We start from the raw sequence: 20,963 nt of genomic DNA, 5'->3' as shown, positions 1-20,963 counted from the left end.
ATGCTGTGACCCTGGATGGGGGGAACCCAAGTTCACCTGACAGCAGGTAGGTTCAATCTCTCAACTGCAATTCTTTTTCATATCCTGTAGCCATTCCAATGTTATAAGTGGAAATATAAAGGTTGAGGTAGGGGCAAGAAAAGTGTACATGGAGAGATGAGACCCCTACATTCTCCTTCCTTATGTTCAGTGCTCTGTCCTTCCACTATGGTGTTTGAGCATTAGAGTCCTAGCATGCGGAGTCACAAGAGGATGCCTCACTCCTGTGTGTTCTCATTCCGCATCCTGATACTACTTAACTATCTCCAGGTTGTACAGATGGAGGAAAAAATGCAGAAGATACCAAGACACCACCACAACCTATGGAAATGTAAGACATCTTTGTCGTATGGAATTTTCATACCAGAATGTGGGCTCAGGCTCTGGGCATCTTCATTCTGGATATGCTATGCAGGGTAGGTTTCGAAGGCATCTTAGTTGTATGTGAGACTAAGGGGCATAGGATATGTAGGCGATGGAGGTGCCATATTTACACAAGCAGATGGGCCTCTTGATCCTCTGCATGGGGCTGATGCATTTGCCTCCTATGTTTGGCAGTCCCAACAAGCAACTTTACCTGGGCTTCACACCACAATCCTTTTGGAACTTCAGACAGAAAATGGATCATCTTCCTCTCCCTCAGCTGTTGTCTTACCTCAGGGTCCTGGAGGATTTTATACAAATCAATCTTAGTTGATTTTTCTGGGGTAAATTTTCTTTTATCTCTCAACCAGTTGTGACTACTGACCATGAGCTCAGAAGCCCTTCCTTGGGAAAACATAAATCTGTGAGGTTTATAGATGCCTGTGGCCCTGACCAAGCTCCATCCCAGGCTAAAGGACTTCCACAGCATCCCCAGGATCAGCCATTACCTCATCAACTTGTGACACAAAAGTTGGTAGGTGAGAAACAAGTCCAAGAAAACAAAATCCTCCCAAGATTTACCCCAAAACAAACACCTCCTTGTTTCAAATGTAGGGCCTATGTAGTGTCATGTGCTACCAGTGAGAAAAGGTTACAGGCAGGCCTACCAGCTGGCAGCCTGCCAGGGAAACATGGACATATTCAAAAGACACCGAATCTTATGAAGAGCAAAAACAGGGCTCCCAATGGAGGAGCTAGAGAAAGTACCCAAGGAGGTAATGGGATCTGCAACCCTATAGGTGGAACAACATTATGAACTAACCAATACCCCAGAGCTCTTGACTCTAGCTGCATATGTATCAAAAGATGGCCTAGTCAGCCATCACTGGAAAGAGAGGCCCATTGGACACGCAAACTGTATATGCCCCAGTACAGGGGAACGCCAGGGCCAAAAAAATGTGAATGGGTGGGTAGGGAAGTCTGGGGGAGGTTATGGGGAACTTTTGGGATAGCATTGGAAATATAATTGAGGAAAATATGTAATAAAAAATATTTTTTAAAAAATCAAAGCTATTAGAAAGCCCACTGAGAACTTGCCCAGGGGCATCTTATATTCTAAAGCTATCTGGCCAGCCACCATCCAACCTGAGCATGGCCAGAGCATTCAGCACCACAAGGAGCCAGAGAATAACCAAAATGCAACAAATATGGAAAAACAACAAGGAACCATATTCAGATTCCTCCACTTCATGAAACCAACCCAGGTTCAGGGAAATTTCCCAGAAAACACTATTCATTATTGCAAGAACAGGCCTCAACTCTCCCCGCCTGCCCAGCCCTCCATCTTCAATGCCAAACCCTACAAGTGCAGCAAATGGAAGGGGTCTGTGCCTACAGGGCTGCTCTTAAAGAAGGACATAGCAAAATCTGATGTGCATAACACCATCAAGAAGGACCTTGGTGTGGGGGCACAAAAGGCCTGGCACTGCAAGCAGCAGCCCTGGGAAGGAGCTGAGACCCAGGAAACCTGCACTGAGGACAGAAAAGTTGCCCTACATAAAACCGGCTGAGCACTATTCCCTGCTTGAGGCAAAGACCGAAAGAAGCCAGCATCACACATCACAGAGCTTCCACTGAAACATGGGAGACCCAATCTGCAGATGCTTGTGGCAAGGGATCTGACTCCACCTGCAGTTCCAGCCTCAAACCTCCTCCAGGTTTAGTATCCCTCCTCAAGCATCTGTGATTCCAAGGCTGCCAGGGTCCTGGAAAAGTCGCATCACCAGGATCCAGGAGGGACAAGGATGAAAACTGGATCAGCTGTGGGGGTAGAGAGAGCTGAGTTTATACACTCAACTACAGAGGCTCAAGAGACCCAAAGAGCCCCTCCACCTGATTCCAGCCATCGGGTTACAAAGTTCAATCTAGATCCATTGCTGAGATACCTGAGTGTTCAGAGACCTGCTTCCTACTTCCAGGCAGCAAATCCCCAACAGATCAGGACTATGTGAGGCATCAGAAAAGGCAGTCTGAAGCCAAGTACCAATCCCAAAATGGCCAAGCATGCAACACAGGAGAGCTTTCAGGAGGTGGACTCAGGAAATCACGCTCGGTGTAAGACAATGGAAGGCCCTGGAGAAAGGGTCCGACCTTCAGCAGCCAAACAAACTACAGTGGAGGTGAAAGAAGAGCCACCTCATGCATGGAGAGTAAGTCTGGGATCCAGTGACAGTCACAAGTGCCAGTCTCAGGGTCTTTGGGTCTTTAGGGGGCACCACATTCCCACCCATCTACATATACCTATCTCACAACACTCGCAGGACTCAAGTCAGAATATTTTGAGTTCAAACCAGCTGTCAAGAGCCTGACCTTTGAGTCAACATCCAGTTGGCCCCAGTAGAGTCCACACTGCCAAGATCAGCCTACCCTGACAGGACTCTCTGCCCAGCTTCCAAGCTAGTTGCCAAAACACCAAGACATCCCAGGTCTTATGTGATGTCTTCATGAAGAGACAGGAAAGGGTAGAAACTAAAGACATCAGTGTTCCAAAGGATCAAATAAGTGTTGGATCTCAACGGGATTTACCTTCATGAAGAGAGGCAGAGCACTCTAAGTTCACAGGCATACGTCAGGGAGAAAGGCATGTGAGAGTACGATGTTCCATCCCGAGCTCCACCGAGCTCAAGGATACAGCCAAGACTTGGATACCACAAAAGGGAGAGGCTACTTATAAGCCCTCTTGGAAGAACATCCTAAGTAATGCTTTTCAATGTGGAAACCTTAGCACAAAATGCAAGGGACAGCAGGATATTCTAAAGCATTCTAGCTCCCCACCAGCTACTGAGCAGACACAGAAGGTTGTACCAACAAAAGAGTCCATCTACCATATGCTAGGTGAAATTACATGCCTTGCGAATATTCTGTTCCAGATCTTAAGAACACTGAAGGGGAACAGTCAAAGGTAAAAGGGTGGTGTAAAGTGGAATCACTGAGATCCAAGCTGGGTGCCTCATCCCAGACCTCTGAGGGTCTGTGTGACACACACCATAGCAGAGCAACAAGCAGGATGAGCTGTGGCAATGCCAGCCCAGAGGAGGACAACCGTCCATTTACATATAGGAGAAGTGGAGAAAAAGTGCACTCAGGAGTTGATGCCCAGAGAGCCTGTGAACAACATCCAAAGCAAGTGAAGAAAGAAATGGGTATTAAGCTGTTACCTAAACCAAGAGGAATGAAAATCCATGTAGGTACAGGGTAACTGGAGACAAGCACAAGCCAGGCCTTGCTTTCCAGAGAGCCTGTACACCTGGCAAAATTAGGATCAAGTTTGGATTGGGGCACTGTCCACCTAGAAGTCCTGACTGGCAACACCGTTCCTTCAGATACACAGAAATTGGAGACAAAGAGGAGCCTGGTTTTACCCATAAAGCCTTTGACCCACATCAAAGTACAATGAAAGGAATGGGTGTTGGCTGCCCTATAAGTTCCAAAGAAAACCATCCAGTCAAGATCAAGGAGAACTGGAATCCAGTGGCACTCAGGTGTTGCTGGCCAGAGAACCTCTGACACCCAGTAGACCAGAATAGGTCAAGGAGCAGGTGGCTCAGGCCACCCATGCCTCCACACACCAGGAGGTTCTAAAAGATGTCCCATCTGCCCAGTCATCGTTTCCCCTGTGCCTCCTGGTAATAAACTTGTGTTTTTCCTACAAAGAATCTTTTCTTTCTCGAGCTCATCCTTCTGTGCTCATGGCTCCTGCCCAGAAAGGAAGTGATCCCTGGTTCACATTCCTGCTTTTGAGCAGAGCTGTTTCTGTCCTACAGTGATGGAGCAGGGGAAGGTTCCTCCATGCATGTTGGTAGTAACAGCTTGTGTACTCCTTGGGCTCCAGCTCAGGAGTACAGGGGCTTCCTCTGGCACATGGCTGGGCTTAGTCTCTGGTCCTTTAAAGCCTGTTTTCCCAAGTCCACTAACTTCAGTAACTAGTATTAGCCAGTGGGGTTAGAAACTTTTAGTATGTTAAGGGACTGTTTATATTTGTGATTATTACATATGCTGAGCCTTGAGCACTCTCCCAATTTACTAGCAGTCTTTCTCTGCAGTTTAGAAGAGCATATATTTGGCTGTGAGCCCTTCATTGGTTGTATATCTTTGCAGGAAATTATCCTATTCAAAGAACTTTCCCCTGGAAATTGAGTTACAGGTGGCTGTGTACCACCATGTGAGTGCAGGTAATTGAACCTTAGTCCTGTCCAAGGCAGCATGTGCCTTTAACAACTGAGCCAACTCTCCAGTCCCATATGTCCTAATATTGTAAGAAATGACTCTAACTAGTTCATTCCTCAAAAGGATTTCATTTTCCCCTTTATTTTTGCATAGATGTCAAATTCTAAGGGGAAAAAAACTTAAATTTTATCATGATTATTTTGAATCATTTAATATGAATTCTCGTTTTCATTACATTATAGTGTGTATCACTTACAATAACCAGTATCACTACAAAACTGATTTTTTTCAAAGATTTCTTTTTCTATATGTAAGTATACTGTAGCTGTCTTCAGACACTCCAGAAGAGGGCATCAGATCTTGTCATGGAGGGTTGTAAGCCCCCACATGGTTGCAGGGATTTTAACTCAGGACCTTTGGAAGAGAAGTCAGTGCTCTTAACCACTGAGCCATCTCTCCAGCACCAAAATTGATTCTTTTTAAAGATGAACATGATGCTAATATTTTAAGTTTAGAACTTTTTTTTTTTTTTTAGTTGTCCTGGAACTCACTTTGTAGGCCAGGCTGGCCTCGAACTCAGAAATCTGCCAGCCTCTACATCCCAAGTTCTGGGATTAAAGGCATGTGCCACTACTCCTGACTCATGCTAGTTCTAAGTTTAGAACTATTAAATGTACCTTTTCATAATATTGCAAACCTTTCTAAGGTTTACAACTTGCATTATATAATTTTTCTAAATGCAAGTTATGTTTTAGAATTATGGCCACTAGACCACTATAATTTATGTGGATTTGTTTTGTGTTCCTTAAAAAAATATATATAAGTAAATGTGTAGTGAGGGAGAATTCTGGGAAAAGGAGTAGGAAGTGAAAGAATATGAATAAAATATTGTATGAAAAACTTACAAACAAAACAAAACAAACAATGCTTTGGAAAGTAAAAACAGATGTACTATTACACCCGGTCAAATGACATTAACTAAGAGTTCTCTCTGCTATATAGAAAAACTGACTGCTGCATATTGAACAGCTAACCAGCTATTTTGCTCACTTCTCAGAGCTTTCCTCTCTGCAATTTTCCTATAAGATCTGCTGTTGGGATGGACATGTGCTATCCACTTCCAGCCTACTTCACACTGAAACTCCATACTCTGGTGTGATATGGGCTTTGGACGAAACTGGGTCAAAAGCATTACAGTGAAACCCTTGTACATAGAAATAGAGAAGAACTTCTATGTGCTCTGTCATCTATGTGTAGTGTATATTTCTGTGATAGGTGTATTTGTGTATATGTATTGTGTGGTGTGTGTGTGTGTGTGTGTGTGTGTGTGTGTGTGTGTGTGTGTTCCTTTCCTTTATTTCCTTCTAACAGATTGGTGTACAAATACAAGAGGTGAATCTGCAAATCAGGAAGGAAGTCCTTACTGCCACCCATTCATGTTGTATGCAACTCCTCCCTAGTTGCACATGGCCTTGCAGAGGGTCTGAAGTGTATATCCCAGAGAAGACTAGGGGAGGGGATCTCCAACTTACATAGATGTATGTAGAAGACATCACACTCACTGGGTACTAACTTTTCTGGTGCAGTTTTGCAGGAAGAAACACCCACACCTCTGTGGGTAACCACCAACCTAAGCTCTTTAAGTGAACCCTATACACTCATTGGTTCCCAGAGTGGATCATGTCTGCCTGTGTCACTGGGAGCTGAGGAAGGAGGGTAGATATTAAGTCTCCCCAGGGGAAGAAATGCTATTGACCTAATCTGGTAAACTTTTACTTCTTTTAATATGTCAGGGTAGGAGGTGTCCAGCAGGACCTTACTCTGCCATGAAATGTGTGTCATTACAAGAGGAGGAATGTCCAGCAGGACACTAAACCTATCCCTGCATTTCAGGTGACACTGTCATCAGGGGGTTGTCTAGCAGGTTCTGTTACATGGCATTATACATGCCACAGTTGAAGAGATGCTGTCAAGGGGGGACTTTTATCTAGAAATCTATTGAGTGTCCTACATGTCTTGAGCTAGCAAATATCTATAGGGTGTTAACAGGGAGGGAGGTGCATACTCAATACATATATAAGTCTCTGGGTTATTAGGCCCTGTTGCATACCACATGCAACTGCACCTGCCAACAGAGTGCTATGATCAGTTCCAGCTGGCAAGCTCTTCCCTGCCACACATAATATGCTGGTAATCTGGCCTCACCATACCACACTATCCCATCACAGTACTTGAACTTCTCTCCGCAGGACACTTATTACCCAGGGCAAATTCACACAATGTGATGCTGCTGTGTGCAATGCTGTTCTCATTGGTTACTGAACAGAACACATCATCTGTGCGAGGAAGTGCTATGACTGTTCCAACTGTACACAACCTTCCTTCTCAGTGTGGTTCACCAGATCTCCCTCAGCAGCCTGTTCCAGCACCATAAAGACATGGTTTCTGGTTTGGATTATGTGGAACAGCTTCATTATATTTGGATGCCTATCTCAGTCAGGTTGACTGAGTCATTTTTCTTATTCCTTTCCTGGATTCTGAAAAAGGCCCACACCTCCTTGTTGAGATGGTACAGCTCAGGAAAGGAGACACAGAAGGTCATGAAGATGACATGATCTGAAAGGGGCACACTTTTGGAGGACCTGGTCTACATGTTAGCTTCACTGTTGCCTGCTCTGTATATTTGCCTGAATGTTGCTTGACTATTTCCATCCTAACACCAGCTGACAAAACACTGAGATGAAAACCATGATATTTCACACAAGAGAAACAGGTCAGGAAACAAGATTTACTGCTCTCATTTCACACATGGAAAAGTGAGAGGGAATTGAGATGGTTCCATGGTGCACTTCAGGGTCATAGAAAAATATCAGCAAAACCAAAACAGAACAAAACAAAACACCCTAAAGCAGTAGCAGAACCTAACCAAACAGACCAAAATGAACAATGAAAAAATGCATGGTCCTTGGAAAATCATGTGAAACTGAGGAAGAATTACCACAACTAAAATGAGATGATAGAGAATAAAACTATAGATACTTGGAAGAAATACTGGAGCATATACAATAAGGCTTTAAGAACTATTAGAACAGATCTAAGAATCGATAGAATAGATAGAGCAAACCTATGACACAATCCATTGTGAAGGAGGTAGAAATGGATAAATTTCCAATTACATATAAAATGCCTGAATAGATCAGTAAAAGGCAATGAAGAAATATTAATAAATACAAATCAACAAAGTGCCCAAGACTACAAATATTCTTGATGAAAACTCCCAGGTGTTTAAAGAACACCAAAGTTCCTAAAATAATTCCATAAAATGGAAGGGAAGGAACACTTCCCAATGTGTCCCGGAAAGCCAATGTTACCATGTAACCAAAATCAGATAAACTGAAAATAGGCAGTGGTACTTCAATGGATAGAGTTCGTTACCACCAGACCTGATGACCCAAGTTTTATTTCTCAAGCCCACATGGTGGATTGAGAGATATGGCCTCACAATTTGTCCTCTGATTTTCACATGTGTGCAGACACACATGTGCAATTAAATCTACAATAACCAAATATTATGTCAAATTTTCCATGTAAAAATGTGAAAACCTAACAAGACTGCTTTGATACTTCACGATAGTTCAACACACATTTTAAAACACATATTCATGATCAAGATCACTTCATTCATGAATATGGGATGAGTCTTAAATACACAGATCCTTAAATTAAAAACATGTGAAGTATATTCAAGACCAAAAAAAAAGGTGTAGCCTTAAGAATGTCGTTTTGCCCTTTTCCAGAAAGTAGGTGGAAGTACAGATACTGCTCCATGTGACAAGCCAAGTCCCTAAAGACAATTGTGCTGTGTTTTCTCTCCTATGCAGAATGTGCACATTTGGCGGAGCCTGGAAATAAGAGGACATGAAAGAGGGGAGAGTTCTGCTTCTCTAGGGTGTTCCATAGGACATGTGCTGGCCTGGGGTCTGGGTGTCTTAGTCACTACAGACTGTCCAGGGAGTGCTGCACAGGGTCCTGGGAGCTTCAGAATCCAGACTCTTGCAGCCCCAAGGCTTCCATTAGCCAAACAGTGGGGAGAGAGACTCAGTGCCTAGGACCCAACCTAGGTGATTCAGACAAGATGAGAAGGCATGGTGAGGGACCCACCTCACTAGCAAACCTGGTGTGGAGGCTCATCTTTTTTCCTCTCCTTGGTAGCTCCTTTCAGCCCACTTCTTTGGGAGGTTGTTCCATCACCACGTGGGTTCACAGAACATAAAGGACAGTGTACATGAACCTCAGGGCAAACAATGCCTGTTCCTCCATTGAGAACAACCCTAGAGCCTCTCCCCCACCAAAAAAGGACAGAAACCAAAATACTGAACAGAACAAAGCTCTCCAGAAATCCTCACCACCCGGGTAATTGAAAATGTCAGACACACTGTCCCCTGAGATAATGCTGTGAAAGAGCTAAAGTGTTTTACACACACACACACACACACACACACACACACACAAAACCACATGCACATTCACACACGCACACTGCATAATTCAAGATTCCAAGATGCAATGGCACTTCTCAGTCAGGAGCAATAAACATTTTGTTCCTATGTGGGAGGCATCTGGAACTCCCTTCAGGCTGGCATAACTTTCTGTCTGACCCTCAGGCCAGGGAACACAATACACTTAATGTGTATGTACTAACCAGTGCAGCAGGACCTGTCACTATGTCCTCAGGATTTTCTTATATCTACATATAAACCTGGGATCACACAAGGTAATCAAAGTCTGTTTTCAAAAGCCTTGCCCTGGTTTTTAGGTACCCAGAAAGATACTTAGATAAAATTCCTTCCCAGGCACCTCCTGGTCTGTGGACTCTGAGGAAAGAGTCTCTAACAGGCCTGACTCATAGCCTGGGGCTCTGAGTGTGGGATCTCCAGACCATCAGTGTCAGCCTGCCTTCGTTCATAGCAGAGAATAGGTGTCAAATGTGTCTATGTTGAGAAGTGGGGATTACTAGGAACCTGGTTCTTCCTTTACTCCTCTTTAGTTAATTGTTGAGAGAAATATGAATTCTTTGCTTGTATGCAAAAGCCTGGGATTCATCAGGAGACATGAACCTGGAAGCAATAGCACCTGGATGCTGTTGTAGAGTAGTATTTTGCAACATGTAAGAGCAGAGCCTCCTGGTCCCTTGGCAAGCAAATCTCTGGCACACCTGGCATCACCAGCACGGAAGACTGCATTCGAATCCACAGACACACCTTTAGATGAAGAAGTCAGGAGGGAGATGAGTCTGCTACAGGAGGCTAGATACAGACCTGGAATTTAAGAGAGCCTGGGTGAGTGCTTCCCCTTCCCTGAACCTGGTTGCTTTTGATAAATATGGCAGAGGAACAAAGGGCAGCATCTTCCAGAGCACTGATGCTCATGCCAAGCATACGACAGTGGGACCCTGCCAACCCAGGGCTGAGAGCTGAGGTTGACACAGAGATATGCCAGCTTTCAGGTCCAGAAGACATGAGATGAGGGTGACCAGAGGCATGGTGATCCCTACTCTAGTACACTTCAAGCATGGCTGACAACCTGGCTCCACTGCAGCCTCCCAGCTGGACTTCCCAGGCCTCTGCTCATGAAGATGATGGACAGGCAAGTTAAGGCCTGTCCTCTTCCCATGATAGTTACAATAAACTCGGGCTTGCAGGGAATATGAATAGTGTTTGACACCAACTTGGAGACAGGAATAATCAGCATTTGGATGAGTGCATAGCCTGCTGCAACAGCTGTTTAGGCCACCATATCTCGCAGAGCAGCTGACAGCAGGGTCTAGTGGCTATCCTTCATGCTTCCCATATAAACAACCTCTCTGCAAGCTCCTCTCCCTGAATGCACCCAAGGACATCACCCACCACTTATCAAAGAGCCTCCTGGTCTTTTTTAGTTACTAGTCAGCAAACAAGTCAAAGGAATGCTGTTTCCCGAATCCTATCTATGGTAGAATGCTCCAGCTAGGCCAGCTCTCACCTCCCAACCTCATCGTTCATGATGTCCAGACTCATAGAATGTGAGAATAAAGCAGAGGTTGACTTCATTCCACTCTCCTAAGAGAAAAAAGAAGGTATATGATTCTTTTTTGTTCTTTTGTTTTTAGAGGCAGGGTTTCCTGGCTGTCCTGGAACTCACTCTGTAGACCAGGCTGGTCTTGAATTCAGAAATCTGCCTTCTTCTGCCTTCCAAGTGCTGGGATTAAAGGCCTGGGCCACACTTCCTGGCAAGGTAGATGATTCTTAAAAGAATCTCCACGAAAGCAGGTTCCATAAACTGAGCTCACATGTCCAGGAAGCCAGCTGTTTAAGGATTGCAGGGGAAATACAGCTGACCCCACCACTGAAAACTGGTGTTTGCAAAAATGCACAAAAGAGCTCACACTTTCAAAAACATTATCTAGAGAAAATTGCTAACTACCCCCATACTGCCCCTGCAAAACCCCTTTCCCAATTAATGAACATTAGCTGCAAAACTCCTGCTTTGTGTGCAGGCTAAATCATCTCAGTCTTATGTGCCCTGCCATCTTGTAGCAGCATATACTATCCTAAGCATCCACACGCCGCACCCACAGAATTTATTAGGAATCAGGACCTAATACACACACCACTGGGGGCAGCCAGCAGCCAGGTGTTTCATCAGACTCTCATGGACACCTCCATATCAGTACCACGTACTGACATGCCTCCATGGCACAGACACAGACTCTTAACAGTGTAGTAAAACAGTGCCAGGCTGATGGCATCCAGGAGGGCCTGTTACATAGCAGTATATGATTGATGTGCTGCCTTGAGTATGAAACATATCAGGCTCAGCTTGTCCCCCCTGCAATCCAAAAAAAAAAAAAAAAGCTGGATATAGAGTATTGTTACAGACCTCACACCTCACATAAGCATCTAGCTATCAGACCCTCTGGTCTTCTACACATTCTGCAGACACTGCTGATGAACAGCCCTGGTATAACCACATTGCTTTTGAAAACACTCGACAGGCACTGATGCTTGGCAAGCCAACCCTGAGCCTTCACTCACTGATAATTGCTGAACTTCTTCACAGAACTATCACTGGACTCTCAAACCTCTAGCTACTGAATAATGACACAGAAACTTATATTTGTTTATTGTAGCTTGGGCCTTAGCTTGCTACCCCACAACAAGCATGTATAACTTCATTAACCCATTTATTCTAATTCACATTTCTCACATGTATCATAACCTCATGTTCAGTACATCTGACTTCCTGCATTTCTGTCTGGAAAATCCCTCCCACCTCTGATTTCTTCCCAGAGTTCCTCTCTCATCCCATAAGTTCCACCTTCTGTATTCTGCACAGATATAGGCTTGCAGCTCTTTATTAAAGCCAGAGAATGCCTTAGGCTAGTAAGGAGGACAGAGATAACCTACACTCAGTGCACAGAAATGCTACTCCAGTAAAGTTCCAAGAGGGTGTCATACCCTCTAGCAGACCCCATCACCACCACAACCCCTTCTGGAAATCATCCCCTGACTGACACCCCCTCCATGCTGTCCATCACCATGGGGTCTAAGTGTAAGGATGGGTTGCACAATACTCTAGAGCTGTACATACACAACTATGTGCTAGTCTCCAGTGATCTATGCCCTCTAACAAACCAAACATATGGTCATTGGTGTTAGCTCCTCACCATTGCCACCCAAACTACACTGGACTCCCATGTACTACTACTGGTCACCCATGTACTGCCCTCCAACCAAAATTTTTAGAAATCAGGCTTTGTTGGACAACACTTCCAGGCTGCCATTTCACATACAATGCTGGATATTAGAGCCTTCTACACAAATGTTCTTCTTGCACCTCACATAGATCCCTAAGCATCATGCCCAACTGAACAATGGGGGTTATGGCCACATATACACATCTAGGTATCAGGCCACATCAGGCTTCTTAACCACAAGCACTGTTAGAAGCAGACCATGTAAGATATGCCCCTCTGTTGAAACCAAAGCCCCCTGTGTTTGCCTGGCCTTGCTGGGCTCACTATCCCTAGACTCTGCAAATTCAAACATACCTCTTGGTATCAGGTCCTCCCCCTCCTTCATCTCAAACCAACATTTGCTCTTATGTGTTTTCCCATGATGGTAGTCCTCTGCCATGTTTCAGGTACATTTTAGGTTACATGACAACAGTACACACACACACTCACACACACACACACACACACACACACACACACACACACAGACACACACACACACACACACACACACACACACACACACACACAAAGACTGCTGGAATCAGGTCCTCCTGGATACTTCCCCTGTCTCTGCCACCACATACACATTGTTATGTACTTGGTTCTCTTGGACAACCTTCATCAACCATCCATACAATGTTACTTTGCCCTATTGGACACTACCCAGCATACTGTGATAGGAGCAAGGTTTTCTTGAACATGGTCCCTACAACACTGACAGCAAAATATTTATTTTTAAGCCATACTAACTAGATTTATCACTTTTGCCGTCCTTTCTAAACCTACGGGTGTCAGGCCTCCTGGACAACTCCGTCAACTGACAACCCACATACAATTCAAGGTATCAGGCCCTACTGGACACCCTTCTACCACAAGTGCCATCCTACTATATAACCCAAAATCTCAGCTGCCACTCACTGCCACCATGTATATACTAACAGGTGTCAGACCATGCCTGGCACAGCCTCAGACCCTGACTGGATACCAGCATAGCTTCACCATCTATAAACTTGTAGGTATCAAGGATCTTGTCAAACATTCATACAACATTTCATTATTTATGTAAAAATGAATCAGAGTATGCATCTTGTGTGAAGATGCTTTTCATCTTTAACAAATAGTAAAGCAATATGCACACAATACTGTTTTCTAACAAATGAAGGATTATTTGAAGTAAATATTTGATGGACACATCAGTATTACAAATAGAGACACAGTCTAGGTCCTTGAAAATGTTCTCAATTGAAAACTTTGGTCATGAATGGATGAAGTTTAAAGGACCCTTGCTCTTCAACACAAAGACTGACAGCCTCCTGCTGTGTGTGTCACAGAGAAACCTTGATAATCTCATGATGGCCTGGGTGATCCTAACCACTAAAAGATCATTGTCTCTTGGTTCCCAGGGTCCCCAAGGTCAGAATATGGTACTAGGTAAATGTCTCAGGAAGACACACACAGCCCTGAGCTCACCCATACTCGAGTTATAAGATATCCTGATAGACCACCATCTCTCATACACTGTCATATATCAGGATTTGTTAGATACCCCACCCCCCTAACATCAAATTCCCAAATAATATTAGTCAGAATGGCTAAGATCAAAAATTCAGGTGACAGCAGATGCTGGCGAGGATGTGGAGAAAGAGGAACACTCCTCCATTGTTGGTGGGATTGCAAGCTTGTACAACCACTCTGCAAATCAGTCTGGTGGTTCCTCAGAAAATTGGACATAGTACTACTGGTGTATCCCGCAATACCTCTCCTGGGCATATACCCAGAAGATGTTCCAACTGGTAAGAAGGACACATGCTCCACTATGTTCATAGCAGCCTTATTTATAATAGCCAGAAGCTGGAAAGAACCCAGATGCCCCTCAACAGAGGAATGGATACAGAAAATGTGGTACATCTACACAATGGAGTACTACTCAGCTATTAAAAAGAATGAATTTATGAAATTCCTAGCCAAATGGATGGACCTGGAGGGCATCATCCTGAGTGAGGTAACACATTCACAAAGGAACTCACACAATATGTACTCACTGATAAGTGGATATTAGCCCCAAACCTAGGATATCCAAGATATAAGTTACAATTTGCTAAACACATGAAACTCAAGAAGAATGAAGACCAAAGTCTGGACACTTTGGCCCTTCTTTGAATTGGGAACAAAACACCCATAGAAGGAGTTACAGACAAAAAGTTTGGAACTGAGACAAAAGCGTGGACCATCTAGAGACCGCCATACCCAGGGATCTATCCCATAATCAGCCTCCAAACGCTGACACCATTGCATACACCAGCAAGATTTTGCTGAAAGGACCCTGATATAGCTGTCTCTTGTGAGACGATGCCAGTGCCTGGCAAACACAGAAGTGAATGCTCACAGTCAGCTATTGGATGGAACACAGGGCCCCCAATGGAGGAGCTAGAGAAAGTACCCAAGGAGCTAAAGGGATCTGTAATCCTATAGATGGAATAACAATATGAACTAACCAGTACCCACCCACCCACCTCCCACCCCAGAGCTCCTGTCTCTAGCTGCATATGTAGCAGAAGATGACTTAGTCAGCCATCATTGGAAAGAGAGGCCCCTTGGTCTTGCCAACTTTATATGCCCCAGTACAGTGGAACACCAGAGCCAAGAAGTGGGAGTGGATGAGTAGGGGAGTGGGGGGGAGGGTATGGGGGACTTTTGGGATAGCCTTTGAAATGTAAATGAAGAAAATACCTAACAAAAAATATAAAATAAATTCCACTCAATATCCTATCAGACATTGTACATAACAGCAAGCAAGATTTCTAAAATGTAAATATATTGATCAGTTCTGATACCTCTCCTAATAATTATCATTTATTATAGATCACTTCTCATTCTGCCTAATACCTTTTCTCTTCTTGGACTGTTCATGACTAGGTTGTAAAGCATCCAACTTAGACGCTCATCATTCTTACAAACCTCCTCTCTATGGAAGTTCCAGGACTCAGTATCTGGATTCTTTGTCAATCTAATCTCTTGATTTCTACTTAAAATGAGAGAATATCTGTCTGTACTATGAACTGCTTTTTTAAAAATTAAGAGAAAAAATAAAATAAAAATTAAAAAAAAACTTTTCCAACAATAAAATTTCACATGGCTACTCTTGTGTCAGCAGAGGTGGATTTTGGTATATGGTAAAGAAAGCCTTAATAAGAAAGAATTAAAATATTTCAAATTTATGCATTAAAGATTTATAAAAAATCAGGGGTTAGATGTTAAATAATAATTGACCATATAGGGCTGGATGGTTAGCTCAGCAGTAAAGAGCACTGACCTTTAAAGATTTCTTAACCTGCTCATGGAAATATGCCACTAGCCTTGGACAACTGCCCCCACTGAATATATCCTTTTAGAATGTTTGTTATAGTTTGATGATTAACATTATTAATGATGTTACCTGTTCTGTTTATGATTGTTTCACTGGATACAGTTTCTAAGAGATATTTTTGTGCTATAATATTCCAAATGATTTTTTTTTTTTGGTATTTGTGATTGTTTCACTGGATACAGTTTCTAAGAGATATTCTTGTGCTATACTATACCAAATGATTTCTGTTGGTATTTGTGATTGTTTCACTGGATACAGTTTCTAAGAGATGTACTGTTTGGTTTTTAATGTATAAAAACCCTGCTAAAGAGCTGCAAAATATGCTCAGATTCAAACTGCCTCTGTGTTTGTTTCTGTTTGTCACCACCTAATCCTTACCCATGTCACCTTGAGAACCCACATCCCAGGGACCCCCATACACAGCTGGGGTGGTCCATGGCAGTATGCACTCACTGATAAGTGAATATTAGCCCAGAATTCAGAATACCCAAGATACAATCCACAGATCACATGAAGCTCAAGAACAAGGAAGACCAAAGTGTGGATACTTCTCTTAGAAGGGGATCAAAATACCCATGGGAGGAGATACTGAGACAAAGCATAGAACAGAAACTGAAGGAAAGGCCATCCAGAGACTGTCCCACTGGGGATCCATCCCATATACAGACAACAAACCCAGACACTATTGTGGATTCCAAAAAGTGCTTGCTGACAGGACACTGATATAGCTGTCTCATGAGAGGCTCTGCCAGTGCCTGACAAAGAAGTGAATGCTCACAGCCATCCATTGGACTGAGCACAGGGTCCCCAGTGGAGGAGCTAGAGAAAGGACAAAAAGAGCTGAAGGGGTTTGCAGGCCCATAGGAGAGACAACAATATGAACCAACCAGTATCTCCAGAACTCCCAGGGACTAAACCACCAACCAAAGGGTACCCATGGCTCCAGCTACATATGTAGTAGAGAATGGCCTTGTGGGACATCAATGAGAGGAGGGGCCCTTGATCCTGTGACAGCTTGATGCCCCAGTGTACCAGAATGCCAGGACAGACAAGCAGGAGTAGGTGGATTAGTGAGTGGGGAGGGTGGGGGGAAGATAGGATAGAGGGGTTTTCGGAGGGTAAATGAAGAAAGGACATAAAACTTGAAATGCAAATAAAGAAAATATCTAATAAAAAATTAAAAAACAAAACAAAACAAGTGGGCCTAGCGGAATGAACTCACATCTCTCCTGTCACTGTACCCTATTCCTGGGCCTCCCTCAGAGTGGGCACATGAAGGACAGGGGTTTCCTTCTCTTGAAAGCACATTTTACCATGAATTAAGTCTGTTATATAATGTCATATATATTGTTGGGCCCCATTTTGGCCCTGGTTTGGGCCTTGAGGACCAACCCCGAACCTGGCTCGAGTTTTGAGGCCTGTCTCAGTCACTTCCATATAGGGATGACTCTGCAAGACCTCTTTGGTGTTGCCTCTGGCCTACTATTGCTGATGTAGAGCTATGCCATTGGCCCTGTCAGTCACTACATACCCTCCATCACCCTTCCCTCACCTCCTATATCATCTTACCCCACCAAAAATCCCCCTATGTTCTTGAAAGACCCACAACGTGAGGAGTCCCCCACGTTCTGACTCAGGAGAGGCGACACCCCAATATCACCCACAAGAAACGGGTCTTGCTGCAAATTGCAAGAGGATTTTTTATTCAAGAGCGCTCTCGGGCCCATGGTCATACACCACGCAGGGGTAGAGGACCGTGGTGCCCCGAGTAGCCGGGTAAGGGGGTATTTAAGGAAGAAACCACAACTTAAGGAGGTGGGGAGGGCGTTGTTGGAAGATACCAAAGATACCAGTTAAGAGTCACAAGGAAGTGTAAAGTTACAAGAGTCACAAGGAATACCTGGTAAGTGTTAACTCTCAAGACAGTTTCTAAGAGCCCCCAACAATAGCACATTTGCATTGCAGGTTCTGGGTGACTTTCTTTGAATGAGCACTCTTTGAACCCAGGAAGCGGGTGGATGGAGGAATGTCGCTATTTCTTTTATGATTAGCATACCTTTACAAAGACCACATTCCCAAGCCTGGGCCTAAAGGCCTAGAATTTTGTTTTTACTTTGTTATACTTTCATTCTGAACTTATATAAGTGAGAGGCTGATGTCATAAAATTTAGTTCCTGCTTTAATAAGATTCCAGGCTGTGAGTGTGTATGTTTTGGGTCATCAACATTAGCCATCCTCCTCAGCCCCGTAGAGACCCAGCGGGACCTCTCTCCTCTGACCTGGATGTGCCAGCAAGGAACCAGATAGATATAGATAGACGTAGATACAGATGACGGATACGGATACGGATACAGATACGGATATGGATACAGATATAAATATAGATATATAACACAACTATGCACAAGGGTCTAAATATACCCATAGGTGAAAAGTTCATTGGCGGAAACGGGAACCATAAAGCACCTGAGGGGTACTGAGGCTGTACATCACCATTTTTTGCATCCTGTTTGGACACAAGCTGATGAACCTGGGGTCTAACACTGCACTGCCATTCAATCTTGGCCATCAGTCAACTGAAACCCCTAATTTAGGTCCTGTTCTGAGGGCCCTGAGTAGGCCCAACTATTTCCGTTTAGGTTCTACTCAGGGGCCTTGTTTATAGCTCCTTGCTGGAACTAGCCTCCTATCTAACACAAGAACAGTGTGTCTTAGCTAAGGAAAGCCTGAGTACTCAGGCTAGTTAATGCCCTCTAAACACAATCTGTCCACCACAAAAATGGAGGATCCACCCAGGAAAATGGAGGAGGTAGACCTGGGATTATCCCTGCACTATCACACTTCAGCAGTGTAGATGTCTCATCACAGAGAATGGAGCCTTGTGGCAGGGAGATGTGCTCAACCAGATGGAGGCCCTCTCAGGTATCAGGGCCAAGCTGATATCCCTGCCAGAGATGCTTATAGTGGTAATTCTCAACCTGAGGGTCATAACCACTTTGGCGGTTGTAGATCAGATATCCTGCATATCAGATATTTACATGATGATTCAAAACAGTACAATATTTACAGGTTGGAGGCAGCAATGAAGTAATCTTATGGTTGAAGTGTCACCACATCATGAGGAACTGTATTAAAATGTTGCAGAGTCAGGAAGGTTGAAAACCACTGGCTTATAGGAAGGAGATGAGGCAGGAAGGCCAAAAGGGCAAACAACTATGTAATGCTATAGTGTTTTGATCAGTGACTGCTGCTTACACTGAGTGAATTGTACATAGATTCCCAACATTACTTAAACATGAAGTCTATAAGAAACAGCTTCAAACTTCAAACGGGTCCATGTGTGCCCTTTGCCCAGGGACTGGCAACAAGTCTCAGTGTCCATTGTGGTGTTCTTAGCCATGGTCAGTGGTATTCTTAACCACTCTGCAAGGAAGGCACCATCTGGAATCTGCTAAAAGGTAATGTCTTCTCTTTTGTCTGTCATTTATGTTTTTAGGGTATGTGCTCCATGAACATAAATTGAATATGCCCAGGAGTGGGGTGCAACATAGGAGTTTAGTGAACTCCTATACTGAGCATACTCAGGGCACTAGTGTCTTCCTGCATGGAGCATGTGCAGGGAGAGAGCCACACTTCTACCCATATGCACAGGCTCATGGGGTGAGGTGCCCATGCTTTACTTGCTGGAGCAGGATGTGGCTTCCCAAATAGGATGCCAATGCTCTCCTCATCCCCTTCAGGTAACAAACCTTCCTCCTCTCTTTTGTCTCATCTCTGCTTAGTTTCTCTTTCACTCACTGCCAGGAGGACCCTTGGTGTTTGTCTTGCATTTAGACAATCAGTGTAGCCTACACAGCAGGCATCTGCCATGCTGCTCTCTACATTTCTTCTGCATCAGTGACATGACCTGCTGGGCCTACACAGTTGTGCCTACTTCAGGACAGTGAAAGCCCTTCAGGGATAGAGAGTTGGTGGTGGACTTACTCCTCATATGCACATTAGCAGTGTCCTGAATAGGGAACAGGAATATACATGGCCCTTCCTCAAGTTGTCCCATCCAGGAGACAGGTGCCAAGGTACGTTCACCTCTCAAGGCTCAGCTGAAACACTTTCGCATCCTGTTCAGGAATTTTGTTGCATCTTCAGCTGGAAAAGAGAAGACATGACCGTTCAGCCTAATAAATGTGCAAATGGAGTCAAAGGGGCCTATTTCTCTTGGGTGGCTCACCTGGTACTGGTGGTCCAGGTTCCAGGACATGTTGCAAACCCAAGTCAGGGGCTGGGATGAGGGAACTGTTCTTGACCAGCATGACCAGGACATCATGGTTGTAGCTCCTGGAAGCTGATGGAGCATAGATCTAGTAGCTAAATTCCAGCAACTGGAGGAATGGCACAGGTACTTGTATCCAGAGTTGCATTGTTGGCTGGTGGGTGGTCAGGCATACGTCCCCTTGAAGCTTGAGCCTGGCTCCTTCCTTAACCTCTCAGTCCTTGTCAGGATACTCCCTGCTCCCATTGTTCAACACCCACAGAGATGGGCCTTTTCTCCTTCATCTCTTGAGAGACACAGGAAACAGACTGTTGGAAAGGTTAAAATACCTCACTGATGCAGTCCTGAGTAGCCCTCAGCAGTATCAACAGCATCCTCTAACCCGCTTGTAAACACATTCTGGGCCAGGAAAAGCCATCACCCATATGGACCAGGATAAAGAGAGGTGGCAAAGGCCTCCTCTAGAATCTGAGCATGCATGAGTAATTATGAAGGACGGATCAGTTTCTGACAAGTCCAGCAACTGTGGGTCCCTCCACCTGGTCACAGAACTGTTCACCTTTACAGGAAGATCAGGAGTACACCCAACTCTGCATTCATTCCTTGCAACCTTAACTCTCTAGGACATTGTCTAAATCCTGTCAGCAGGCTCTACCATCTTCCATGTGTTCAATATGTCTGACAGCAAGTTTGCTTCTCTTACTGACAGAAATCACAGCATCAGGATTGAAGGCAAAAGCAAGTATGTGAACATGCTGCACCTTGCCACTGCCCAAAAGTCATGTGTGAAATACATCCTCTTCCAACATGGTCCAGTAGATATGAGGACCAGCAGGGCAAACCTGCCAACACACACACACACACACACACACACACACACGCTACTAGCTATGATACCATGCTGCTGCTGCTGCCCCCCT

At 44.3% G+C, this 20,963-nt stretch overlaps 1 long non-coding RNA gene and 1 pseudogene across 1 annotated transcript; one reads left to right on the top strand and one right to left on the bottom strand.

Annotated features, from left to right (window-relative positions):
- Window positions 1-15: 15 nt before the first annotated feature.
- On the top strand, window positions 16-3,661 carry Gm29769 (annotated as a pseudogene).
- Window positions 3,662-10,670: 7,009 nt separating this feature from the next.
- On the bottom strand, window positions 10,671-20,414 carry Gm31217. Its single transcript, XR_382346.1, has 3 exons — window positions 20,002-20,414; window positions 19,758-19,919; window positions 10,671-10,727 (listed from the first exon to the last, which is right to left on the bottom strand). It is a non-coding gene; the product is annotated as a predicted gene, 31217 (long non-coding RNA).
- Window positions 20,415-20,963: the final 549 nt, after the last annotated feature.

Source organism: Mus musculus, chromosome 13 (genome assembly GCF_000001635.26).
Source record: "Mus musculus strain C57BL/6J chromosome 13, GRCm38.p6 C57BL/6J".
NCBI lineage: Eukaryota > Metazoa > Chordata > Mammalia > Rodentia > Muridae > Mus > Mus musculus.
The sequence above is the reverse complement of the archived record's forward strand: the minus strand, read 5'-3'. Positions and strand labels throughout refer to the sequence as shown.